The 11,784-nt window shown below is 43.4% G+C and overlaps 1 pseudogene; it reads right to left on the minus strand.

Moving 5' to 3' along the window:
• Positions 1-5,288: 5,288 nt before the first annotated feature.
• Positions 5,289-5,405, minus strand: LOC136650783 (5S ribosomal RNA; annotated as a pseudogene).
• Positions 5,406-11,784: the final 6,379 nt, after the last annotated feature.

Below are 11,784 nucleotides of genomic sequence, written 5' to 3' on the forward strand. Positions count from 1 at the left end.
TCTACCATAGTCTCTCGAGACTGAAGGTTACCAACCATTTTTCAATCTATGTTAGGACATCTGAGTTGTATATACATGACCTTGCCTTCCAAATTGCAGAGATAAAAGGCCTATACATAGTTAGCATGTCTAATTTGTATTTTCACAAGTTGCGTAACATTTTTAGTGCCTAGGCTGCATGGTAGATATTACTTCTATTATGAATACTCTTCATTGGTTATGTGTTAAATAAAATCTAAGGCCAAATTCAACTGTGCATTGGCTCACATAAATAGCTTTTGTTTATACATTGATAGCATCTTGGCGCCACCTTGTGGTTAACGAAAATTTCTATGGCTTGAGATGAGCTAACCAGAGTCATTACAAGCAATGAATCATTTGATTAAAATATATTTTTTCTTTATTTACAACAGTACATTTAACTTTAAATACATCCACAATTACACTCCTAATGGACTTTCAATGTATGTACACCCCATTTTTTTCTTCAGCTCTTGGAGCACCTTATTACCCTATTAGATGATATCTGATAGATGCTAAAAAGATTGATGGTCATGGTAAATGGGGCAAAGATCATGAACTTAAATACAGAAGAAACTGCTGTTTTAACCTACGATACAGATGGGCTGTGTTTGTGTGTTCTCATAATGGCTACACAGAATCAGATTTAGACTCGGTGAACTCAAAAGTTCAAGAATGGAGAAAACATGTAAAATTTATAAGAAAACTTATTTCAGGGCTTGTCTAGAACTTTTACGCAACATGTTCAGAGTGTAGCCCCTTAGACAGCATCCTTGGTGACAACTGCTAAGCAGCGGAATCCCAATTTATAGAGATCCAAAAAGTCTATCTTCTACAAGAGAAGCAAATGCCTTTTATCTTGATGGCCACTGAGGAAGCTCTTTTAGGGCTCAATCCTATCCAACTTTCCAGCGCCAGTGCAGTCACAATACAGGCCTGAGGAGAGGGAATAAGCATTCCCTTACCTGGAGGAGGCCTCCATGGCTGCCCCCCACACCACAGGATGCAGCGCATCTCTAGTTGGCATGGCTGCACCAGCGCTGGAAAGTTGGATAGAATTTGGCCCTTAATGGACAAATTCTGTCTATGATTTTAAAGGTGTTATAAATTGTTCATTATGTGCTCACAGGTGACAGCATACATTTGCTGTAGAACAGCAGGGACGTGATATTGAATTCAAAAACCTTGCCTTGGGAGTGTAGATGACTACTGGGCTTATTGACAGACCAGTGTGGGCAACATCTATGCAGTTTTATTTTATGAAAGAGCACCAACTTGCAAATACGCTGCTGCTTTCATGTTACTTGGGACCTTATTTGTGTAGTGCTTCAGAGGTAAGTGGTAAAATGGGACACTGGTGTAATTTCTTTTTCTTCAGAGTGTGCATTGGAGTATGTGTATTGCAACATAAACAGACTTTAACACCCTCATGAGATCTAAGCAAAACTACTGATGAAGAGTTAAACTTCAGTTCAAGGCACTCCTTTCAAGGTACACATGCTGGCAGTGTGAATCAAGACTGCCCTCTGCAGAGTAAAAGTCTTAATATTGATAGCAGCAATTGCAGTGTATGGAAACTGATGTCTGCAGCTTCAGTTTGTACAATTATTATAACTTGCATCAATTAATTGTCATTAACAGACAGTGTAATTCTATGAATGTTTACTCAGAAATAGGTCCAACTGTGTTCAGTGGGGCTTACTTCCCAGGGTGAGTTGGGTGCATAGGATTTCAGTATAAATGCTGTCAGAGAGAAGCCATTGCACTAGTGATAACTAGTTTGCTTGTGCATTGCATGTGATAACTAGGCCTATTCAAAAACCTTTCAGTTCAGCTTCTAAACTTCTCACTATGAGGGCCACATGGTATATATTAAACATTTTAATGAGTCAAAAAATCTGTATAGCTGGACAATGAAAATATTAGGATTAAAATTCTAATTATTAGGTTTTGTGCAAAAACGATAGTAACTCACAGAGATCTGGTTAGACCTGACCCCACTAGCAATACCTACTCTTCTGCATATTTTTCAGTGTAATATATAGTTTAGAACAGGGGTCTCCAAAGTGTGGCCCGGGAACCACATCTGCCCTGCCAGAAGGAGGGCTCAGTGCGAGACACTTATAGAAGGCAGAGGCGAACACCACACAGCACACTGTCTCTGCTCAATCTGTGGTAGAAACCTGGTTTGGTGTTGTTTACACATGTGCAAAAACAACACTATTTCCTCACTGTGATCATTTCATGGCATTGTTGAAAAGTCAGCATGTGGAAACCTGATTTGTTTTAGTGGCAGGTATGCGGTTCACAATGAAAAATTATGGTTTGGGGGTCCAGTATATGGCCTTGATGACTGAAAATGAGAGTTAGCCAGTCTGACTGCACTCTGGCATATGAAAGGGAGTGCAGTGGACAGAACTGCATGTTAATTGTCCACATGGTTGGGTGAAAAATATTTTAAGTTGCTGTGGGCCAGACAAAAACTTCTGGCAGGGCAGATGCGGTTCCCGGCCACACTTTGGAGACCCCTATTCTAAACTACATATTACTCTGCAAAATATGCAGAAGAGTAGGTATTGCTAGTGGGGTCAGATCTAACCAGATGATATTTCTCGTCTCCAATTTGACCTGCTTTGGCCAACTGATATAAATAGAATCAAGTCAATTTAAATCAGTTGTGGTCACAGCCAGAGAGTGGAAATGAAACCTCTAATAACAGTGTCCACAAAAGTTCTTGAATTAGTCCACTATGCAAATGTATGCTATCTTCTGGAGACCTCCAGTCCTATCGTTAGTCATCTATTCCACAAGTTAATGTGCAGATATCTTGGCCACAGTCTGATGCTCTGTGCAAGGATTGGTGGATTCATCCTGAACAAAAGAGTACAGCAGGATGCCTTTGATGGTCTCCTGAAGTCACACACAGGGAAATATGAAGACCAAGCTCTATATCACATTGGAATACGGGGCAGTGAGACTCTATCACCAATCCAATGTGGATTTGCAATTGTAGGAGGTTCTAGCTTTTATCATTGGAATCTCCAGGAAGAACTGGGAAAAACTCATTCTTGGACAGCTACTTCTAGCTAGTATAGACAACTCTGAGTTAGAGGAACACTCTTGACAGTATAGGCAGCTCTTCGTGCTCATGTATGTTGTGAGGGCCCACTACCAGGAGACATTCAGTCTAGTCTAATCAGGCTTTGGCTGGTGGGGGAGGAAGACACTAACTATGTCAGGTTCCTAACCTTTCTTAGAACCTCATGTCCTCTGCTTGGAGGCCTAGTATAGGACGACATGGTCTTCTGGACTATGTACTTATTTTGAACAAAAGGGGTAGAATTAGTGTTTGTTGTTCCTGGCACACCTGCTGATGACTAAATATTTTCAAGGTGAAACTTGACGTAATTTTCTTAATTGCCAAAATTTGACAGATTTAATCAATAGCCACAACCAAATGACTTCCAGATTCAGTTCTAGAAGTGCTGAATCAAACTTAACTTTCTCTGGAGCAGGATGGGTTTATGCTAATCATGAAAATACAGCTTCCAAAAGGTCTATGTAGTGCATAGAACCTAGATGCAAAGATCTTGAAACTAGCACAGTGGTACCCAAACTGTGGGTCAGGACCCACCAATGGGTTGTGACTCAATTTTGGGTGGGCCACAAAACTCATAAGGCAGATTAGGCAATGTGCATAAATGTTTAAACAAGCTGCTACTTGGGGAAGGAGAACACTATAGCAAAAAGGATAAAATCAGAGGCTTGAGTGGCTGGTAAATCAAAACACTTTTTTAAAGGCTTGTGATGCTAGGTGTGTCCCAACAGAGTGTCTTTTTAAAAAGTGGGTCCCAGTGCTAAAAAGTTTGGGGACTACTGAACTAGCACAATAGTGGCATTGCACTAGTGCAGTAATTCCTGCTACCTGCTCTCCCCAATAACACATCAGGGACATGAATGCATTCATGTAGCACTGAAGGGATCAGACAGGGCTTTTTCTAATTCCTGTAAAAAGGCACCTTAAGGCCGTTGGGACACAACAGAATAGTGGAGAGTGGTAAGATTTGGGGCTGGCTGATGTAATGCTTTTCTGACAGCATCCCTGAAATCTGGGGTGATGATTTAAATTGTTGAAAAATGGGGCGAGGGTGGTGGAGACAGTTTTCCCCAGTTTGGATCGTTTTTCTTTATCTTTAATCTTTTTACTTCTGTTTAGTTCTAACCAACTCCTTTCTTTAGATACTAAGTGGAAAAATATACCCATCCAGAGTCCCCTGAGCTTACCCATTCCTGTTTCTTTCTATGTCCTCTTGAACCAATTTGGAAAAGAGAATTTACAAACACGATAACATAATCTCAGCGACATTTAAGTTCTGCTTACGCCAATGAGACATCCTTTCTAGTATTTTGATCTAATTTTTAATTTGATGATGCACAGTAACAGCCATGTTATGTGGCACCTTAAAAACCAGAAAACTTGTTTTAACTGGCATTTCAGCAGATGAAGATGCCAGTTAAACAAGTGACAGCCCAATCCTAACCTGCGTTGGAACAGCCAGGCTGCATGGCCTATGCTGTATCTAGCGCAGGTTAGGAGGTGGCTGGAGGTCTCAGGATAAGGGGATATATTTCTCCTCACCCAGAGTAAAGCCCCAGCCTGTCCTATGGGGCTTCTTGGATCTGCACCAGTTATTTTGGTGGTACAAATCCAAGAAGCCCGTGTAATGCTGGGTGGGCCAAGGAGGGGTTAGGATATGGCGGAGGCCTGCTCCTCCTAACCTTCACCCTCCCCCTGCCAAGAAATGCCCCCCCACACCTACTGCACACTTCTGTGGTGGGTTGGTGCAACCTTACCTACTCCAGCTGGTGCTGCTCTTACATGAAGCACTAGTGGACCAGGGCAGGCCTTTGAGCTAGCATTACCAGCTCACAAGTAGTTGCAAATGTGCTTTATAGCACGTCTGCAACACTCTGGGCCAGTGCAGGGATGGCTATGCCAGCTCAGTATTGTGCAGTATTGTGCTTTGTGTTGCTTAATGAAAAGTCAGTTAGTAACCTTTCACCCACTGAGCCTCTTCTCATACCTACCTTGCACAGCTCCCTCTGTACTACTACTCTATCCTCCACTTCCTCCAGTGTGGGAAGGTTCTTGGAAGGAGTGAGGGGTGAAAGCTTCATTCATTATACAGTATATTTGGGTAACTTGTAACCAGTGTTCCTTGTAAGATGTTGGTTGGCAACCTTCAGTCTCGAAAGACTATGGTGTAAGCCTACAGCACCCGGTATTCCCAGGCGGTCTCCCATCCAAGTACTAACCAGGCCTGACCCTGCTTAGCTTCCAAGATCAGACGAGATCAGGTACATGCAGGGTAACAGTTGCTGCTCCTTGTAAGAGTCCTCACCACTTTGTGGAGCACTTCCTTGGCTGTGTGGTAGAGGATGGGGGCCTCTGGATGTCACCTGCCACTTCCAAACTTCTGCGTACCTGAGCTCCAAGCTGCACAGTACTCAGTTGCTAGGTGTGCAGCTGCTCTCCCTGGGGGAACAGTGCTCATATCCCTATTCTTCATGTGTGCCAGATAACATGGATTTTACTGACCAGCGTATATACCCCCTATCAGCAAATGCACTTAAAGTGGTTAACCATATAAAATATTAAGTTATAATTTACCAAACCCAATACGAATGGAGAAAGGACAGAGAGAGAAGAACAAAACTGAGCAATCATGATGGTTAAATGCAACCGTTCTGCAAATATTGGTGTGCATAGATGCAACTGCACATTTTCATGGAAGTAAGCTCCACCAGTTTCAATGGGATTTGCACCCACAAAAATGAGTATAAGTTTGTGATTCAAAAAAAGTGTGGGGCTAATCAGTGCCAATTTTCCAGTAAGTTCTCCATTTTCCAGTAACACATCTCCCTCGTTAATAGGAGGCATTAATGTATATCTCATGATGTCTTCTCTCTCTCTCTCTCTCTCTCTCTCTCTCTCTCTTTTGGAAGGTCTATGCACTACATCAGGTTTTCTCAAACTGTGGGTCATGATCCACTTGGTGGGTCATGACCTGATGTCCGGTGGGTCCTGGGTTGGGCCCTCCCACCTGCCCTTGCATTTGGATAGCTCCAAATTGGAGCTCTCTGGATGCAATTAGAGCAGGGGTGCTCACACTTTTTTGGCTCGAGAGCTACTTTGAAACCCAGCAAGGCCCGGAGATCTACCAGGGGGGAAGGAAGCGTCTGACAGACACCCCCTTTAATGTATGGAGCCCCTGCTGGAGTCTAGTCAGTTTCGTCAGTTTTGTTGCTGCATGCCTGAAGAGCAGCTAAAGTGTCAGTTTCAGTGTCAGTTTAGTGTCAGCTAAATATGTCAGTTTTGTCTAGTCACTAGACGAAACTGACATATTAACGGTTTGGAGAGACAGGGCTCCACGATCTACTCATTTTGCCTCGCGATCTACCGGTAGATCGCGATCCACCTATTGAGCACCCCTGAATTAGAAGCTGCGTTGGGCCTCCACAGGCGTCCAGAAGCATTTGGAAAGTCATTTCCGGCTTACTTCCAGGTTTGTGAAAGTGACTTCTGTTTGCTTCCAGAGGCCTTCTGAGGCCTGAGGCGGTGGGCCATGGTGCTCTCCACTGCAGAACAGGTGAGTTGTGCTGGGAGGTGGGGGGAGTTTGAGAACCCCTGCACTACATAGACCTGTACATATGCATGTGTGTATATATACAGCTCTGGTTACTGGTCTGGGAAGAAAAAATGTGTGTGTGTTTTATGCATGCAGTTCATGATCTGACTAGGTTTATGTGGACAGAAGCACCTAGCTGTCCCAAGGCAAATAAATTAGTGTCTGTTCAGAATGTTCTGTCACCACTGTTTCCAATCTGCATTTGCTACTTGTAAGGAATGAATTTCCTCTTTTTTTAGTCACAACCTGTACGCAAAACTGGGTTGTAGTTTTCACTTGTAGCTTTTATTAACGCAGGTAATGATTATTTACCATGTAGTTTTTGGCAAGCAGGTTTAGGGCAACGACTCAAGTCAAACAACTCATTTCCTGCTGCACTTGGACAAATCATGAACACTTTGGCCCTGATCTCTTCTTGTCACAGTTCAGCTTCTCAAATGCCTAGAATTATGAGCAATGGATGATTACCTCAAGCTGTCTTGTTAAAGTGAACACTTAGCTGTAGAGCAGTGTTTCTCAAAGTGTGCTTCTAGGATCCCTGGGCCTCCCTATGACCCCTTCAGGGGCTCCATGAGCACACCATATGTGGCCATCATTTGTCCCCTGTTTGATTTGCTCATCCGTCCCTCCCATTTCCCCGGTTCATAGCTCTCCTTACTCATTCTCCTCCTGTTCAGGCTCTGCGCTTGGACTTGGTGCTGCACCATTCTACATGTGTGCTGGTGCTCCTGAGACACCTTTTAGGAGCTTAAAGGACTCCGAGACTAACAGCCCAACCCTATACATGTATACTCAGAAGTAGGTCCCATTAGACTCCATGGGGCTTACTCCCAGGAAAGTGTGGATAGAATTGGGCTGTGAAACATTTGAAAACTGCTGCAATAGAGAGTCAATCAGCTGAGCAGCATTGTTGACAGCTGATCCCTGATTTTTCTAACACTGGTAAACACTTTCAACTTGATTGTGGCCCCAATCCTAACCAACTTTCCAGCACTGACATAGCTGTGCCAATGGGGCATGTGCTGCATCCTGCAGTTGGAGGGGGGCAGTCATGAAGGCTTCCTCAGGGTAAGGAAATGTTTGTTACCTCAGAGCTGCATTGCCCGTACCTCGGTACTGGAAAGTTGGTTAGGATTGTGTCTTATCTTACTTTATTAACAGTATCATTGTTTTGTGCAGCCTAGCAAATCTTCTTCATGAGTTTTCTTTTAGTTCCTGACAGATCGTAGTCCTTCAAGACAAGAAAGTGAGTTGTTCAGCATGGAGTCATTGTTCCCTACTTGTATTCTTAAACAGAATACAGGGCAGTGGCAGGGAAATGGCCACAGATGTATTTTTAAGCCATTTCTGCCCAATGTTGCATATATGCAGAAGGGACCAAATGTGTACACATGTGGGCCAGGCAAAAATGGGTTAAAGAGACAAAGTGGAGAACATGATTTACCCTTAACCCTCAGGAAGCTTTGCAGTGGAAAGGAACATAGGCTCTCCTCCCCAGCTGTTGGCTTCAGCCACAGCAGGCCATGTAAAACATGGTACCACTTCAGCTGAAGCTGATCCATACAATCAGAATACTACCTCAGTACCCGGCTTGCCACTTTCTGTAGATGGGTTTGTAGATTCAAGAAGCCCAAGTTTCTCACAGTGAGTCACTTGGAGAACATTGCTGTTAGCCCTGATGAGAGGCGCTAACTGATGCAGGCACTGGAGCATCTCATCTACGGCCTTTTGTTGCACTGGAATGTTTTTATCTCTGCCAGCTTCCTGACTTCACTTGTCTCATTAACTGTTTCCCTAAGGACTTTACTCTTGGATACTCCTTTCATAGCAATTCATACACCCTCTCATTTGAGAGTTGGCTGTGGAAGTCACAGTGGGTAACTATATGTGGCACCCATACCTCCAAATTTTGAGTGATGAAAGAGACCCTCGTGCACTTGTAACTTCACTCTACTCGTACTTAGAATCGCTGCCTGGTATATCTTCCTCACCCAGGATTGAGGGGAAGTGACCCAAGCAATCATTTGGATGTTGGACTTGTGGCAGGTTGTGTGTGGCCCTGTGAATTTCACTTATTCTTAAAATGCAAACACTTCTATAAAATTAGAGGAAACATTATTTTTTAAAGCTTATATATGGCATAAATAAATTTGAATGTTCGGATCTGTAAATCCATCTTATGTGAGATAAAATAATGCATGTAGATTACAAAAGTGAGTTGGGACAGGGGCTACTTATTCAGTTAAAATAAAAAGGGTATTCAAACATGAAGAGGGTGCCAGAGAAGCTCCTAGCCTGAAGTGCTATTTTGGTTTTGCCTAAGGCTGACTGTGTCATTTCCTATATTGCTGATGGTTACTTGCTTTCTGACATTTGTATGGAAAAGGCTTCAGGAGTCAACCTCAAGGCAAAATTCGGAGCCGGAGTCCCTGAGGCAGTTCATGGCTGAACACAGTCACGTTCTGGCAACTCCTGCGACGCCGCTGGAACCAACCGTTTTGGCCTCTGCCTTTCCATTGGACCATTTCAGCAATGTGGAGAGGGGGGATTTGCTGCATGGGTAACAGTCTATCCTTCATACCTACTTTACCCAGGCTTTGCGCACTGGAGAGGACACTCTGTTCCAGGGCCACTATTCAGAGCGCGATACCATAGTTTTCCAAGACTGAAGGATGCCAACAAGGAGATTTATTCCATTTCCTTTGCACCAGTTTGTTCTGCTGTAGTCTAAAAGCAAATAGGGTGTTTTGGTCTTTTGGCTGAAGATACTTGGGCCCAATCCTATCCAACTTCCCAGCACTGATGCAGTGACAATGCAGCCCTGAGGTAAGGGAACAAATGTTACCTTACCTGCAGGAGGCCTCCATGACTGCCCTCCCCCACCAAGCATGCTTTATTGGCACGGCTGTATCAGCAGTGGAAAGTTGGACAGGATTAGGTCCTAAGAAAAATATAAATATCCATGGGTGGTGTCAGAGGTTGGCCAGGTGGGGCAATGCTAAGGGCCTGTCTGACTAGGCTGACTCCTGAACCCCTAGTACTAGGTATCTTGGTAGCATCCCATGCACCATCAGAAGCAAGCTGGGGCACTGGTGGGGGGGGGCGGGGTCCTCCAATGCTGGGTTTTGCCCCAAATCCCTAGCAACCACATACCAGCACTGTAAATGTCCTAGAATACATTGTCAACAGTTCAAAATTAACCGCCAGGTTCAATTTGTGAAATGAAAGGCAGCATACCACATGGTACCTTATTATGGATATTTGCAATTGTACGAGAGTCAGGATGCCTCTAGATGCATCACCGGCTCAGCGAGTTAACTTCTAGAGACCCTGGAAGGAGTGCTAAAACCAAGTCACACTAATGCACTTTTTAAAGGCATTTCTGATGTCTCCTCAAAATTCAAAATAGGAACAAAAACGGGGACAGTGAACCAGAAAATGGGTACAGTGCTGAACTGGGGCAAATGGTACAGAGACCACTGGGGCATATGATGGCAACGTGTTTGGGTGTTTATTTCTGGCTAGCTAATTGAGGAAGATGCAACCAAGCTTATGCAAGTCATGTAACATGAGTGAAAAAATTGTGTGTGTTTCTATCCACATTCTCAGCCATGTATTTTGAAATTGCTCTGGTGGCTCTATGATTCTAGTTAAATGTTCCAAATTAATTCAGGATCACTTGTAGTTCCCATATTATGATAGCACAGTAGAATAATTTAAAATCAGACTATGTCAAAACACCAGAAGCTGATACTTGCTTAGCATGTACTTTGAATGCTAGGTAGCCAAGACAGCACATCTCAGGATAAAGCTGAGTATATGTATATGGAGCTATGACCTGGTGCCTCATTTGAAGTGAAGCACCTGTTACCCAGCATGTGCCTGATCTCATCTGATCTCGGAAGCTAAGCAGGGCCAGACCTGGTTAGTACTTGGAAGGGAGACTGCATGGGAATACCAGGTGCTGTAGGCTTATACCATAGTCTTTTGAGACTGAAGGTTGCCAACCAATTTAGGGTTAAAAAAAAATTAAGTCCATTCAAATAGGAGAGGGCGATCACAACTTTTTCATTAGCGCTTCCTTGTTTTTCTCTGCAGTCACCAAATTCTTGGCCTAATGATAAAGGCACAGGTTTAATGAGGTCTAAAAATCAAATGCCACATTTGGATGCAGTTCTTCTTGTGTGCAAAAGAGGGTAGTCTTAACCTGCTAATGTGTACATGGAATTGCAGAAAAGCTGTTAAATTGTATTGTTTTACCTGACTGTAAAAATTATTTCATAAATTGAAAACTGACCTTTGTTACTCATTTTATGAGAGAAGAGAGAATACTCTGTAGTTTTTAATGTCTGAAGGAAAGGTTAAAAAAAAATTAGAATGTCTTTAATGCACAGTTTACCCCCATGCAATAGAAATGTGTGGTGTGTGTTAAACAGAAAAATTACTTTGCAACTTGTGGTAAGTAAAATGTCTTGCATGATTTGACCACTAAATGGTGGCCTTTGACCGAAGTTCATTTATAAACCCAAACATCTTTTTCTGATCTGTGGGATACGAGACCTATGTAGTCGGAATGACAAAGTGGAGGGAGGAAAATGAAAACGGTCAATTCTTTCCTGCCTGCACCATTTCCACTTCTCATAATAAATTGTATCCAAGAGGGAAGAGAGCTGCAGCAGTGGACTAGCCTCTTTCTAAGAAAGTACAATGTGGAAAGAACATGGATGCCAACTGAGGGCCCAATCCTATCCAACTTTCCAGCACCAGTGCAGCTGCAATGCAGCCCAGAGGTAAGGGAACAGATGTTTCCTTACCTTAAGGAGGCCTCTGTGACTGCCACCCCACCAAAGGATGCAGTGCACACCCATTGGCACCACTGCACCGGCCATGGAAAACTGGATAGGATTGTGCCCTGAGAGAGGTATTCAGTTAATGCCACTGAATGCTTAAGGGCAAACCTAACTCAGTGTTACTAATTAAAAGCCTATTCTCACAACCCACTTTTTTACATTAAAAAATTATGACTGGAATGGGGAAAGCGAGCTGCCTGCATCCCCTGCCCACTGCTTCCTCT

Source organism: Tiliqua scincoides, chromosome 4 (genome assembly GCF_035046505.1).
Source record: "Tiliqua scincoides isolate rTilSci1 chromosome 4, rTilSci1.hap2, whole genome shotgun sequence".
In the NCBI taxonomy this organism is placed as follows: domain Eukaryota; kingdom Metazoa; phylum Chordata; class Lepidosauria; order Squamata; family Scincidae; genus Tiliqua; species Tiliqua scincoides.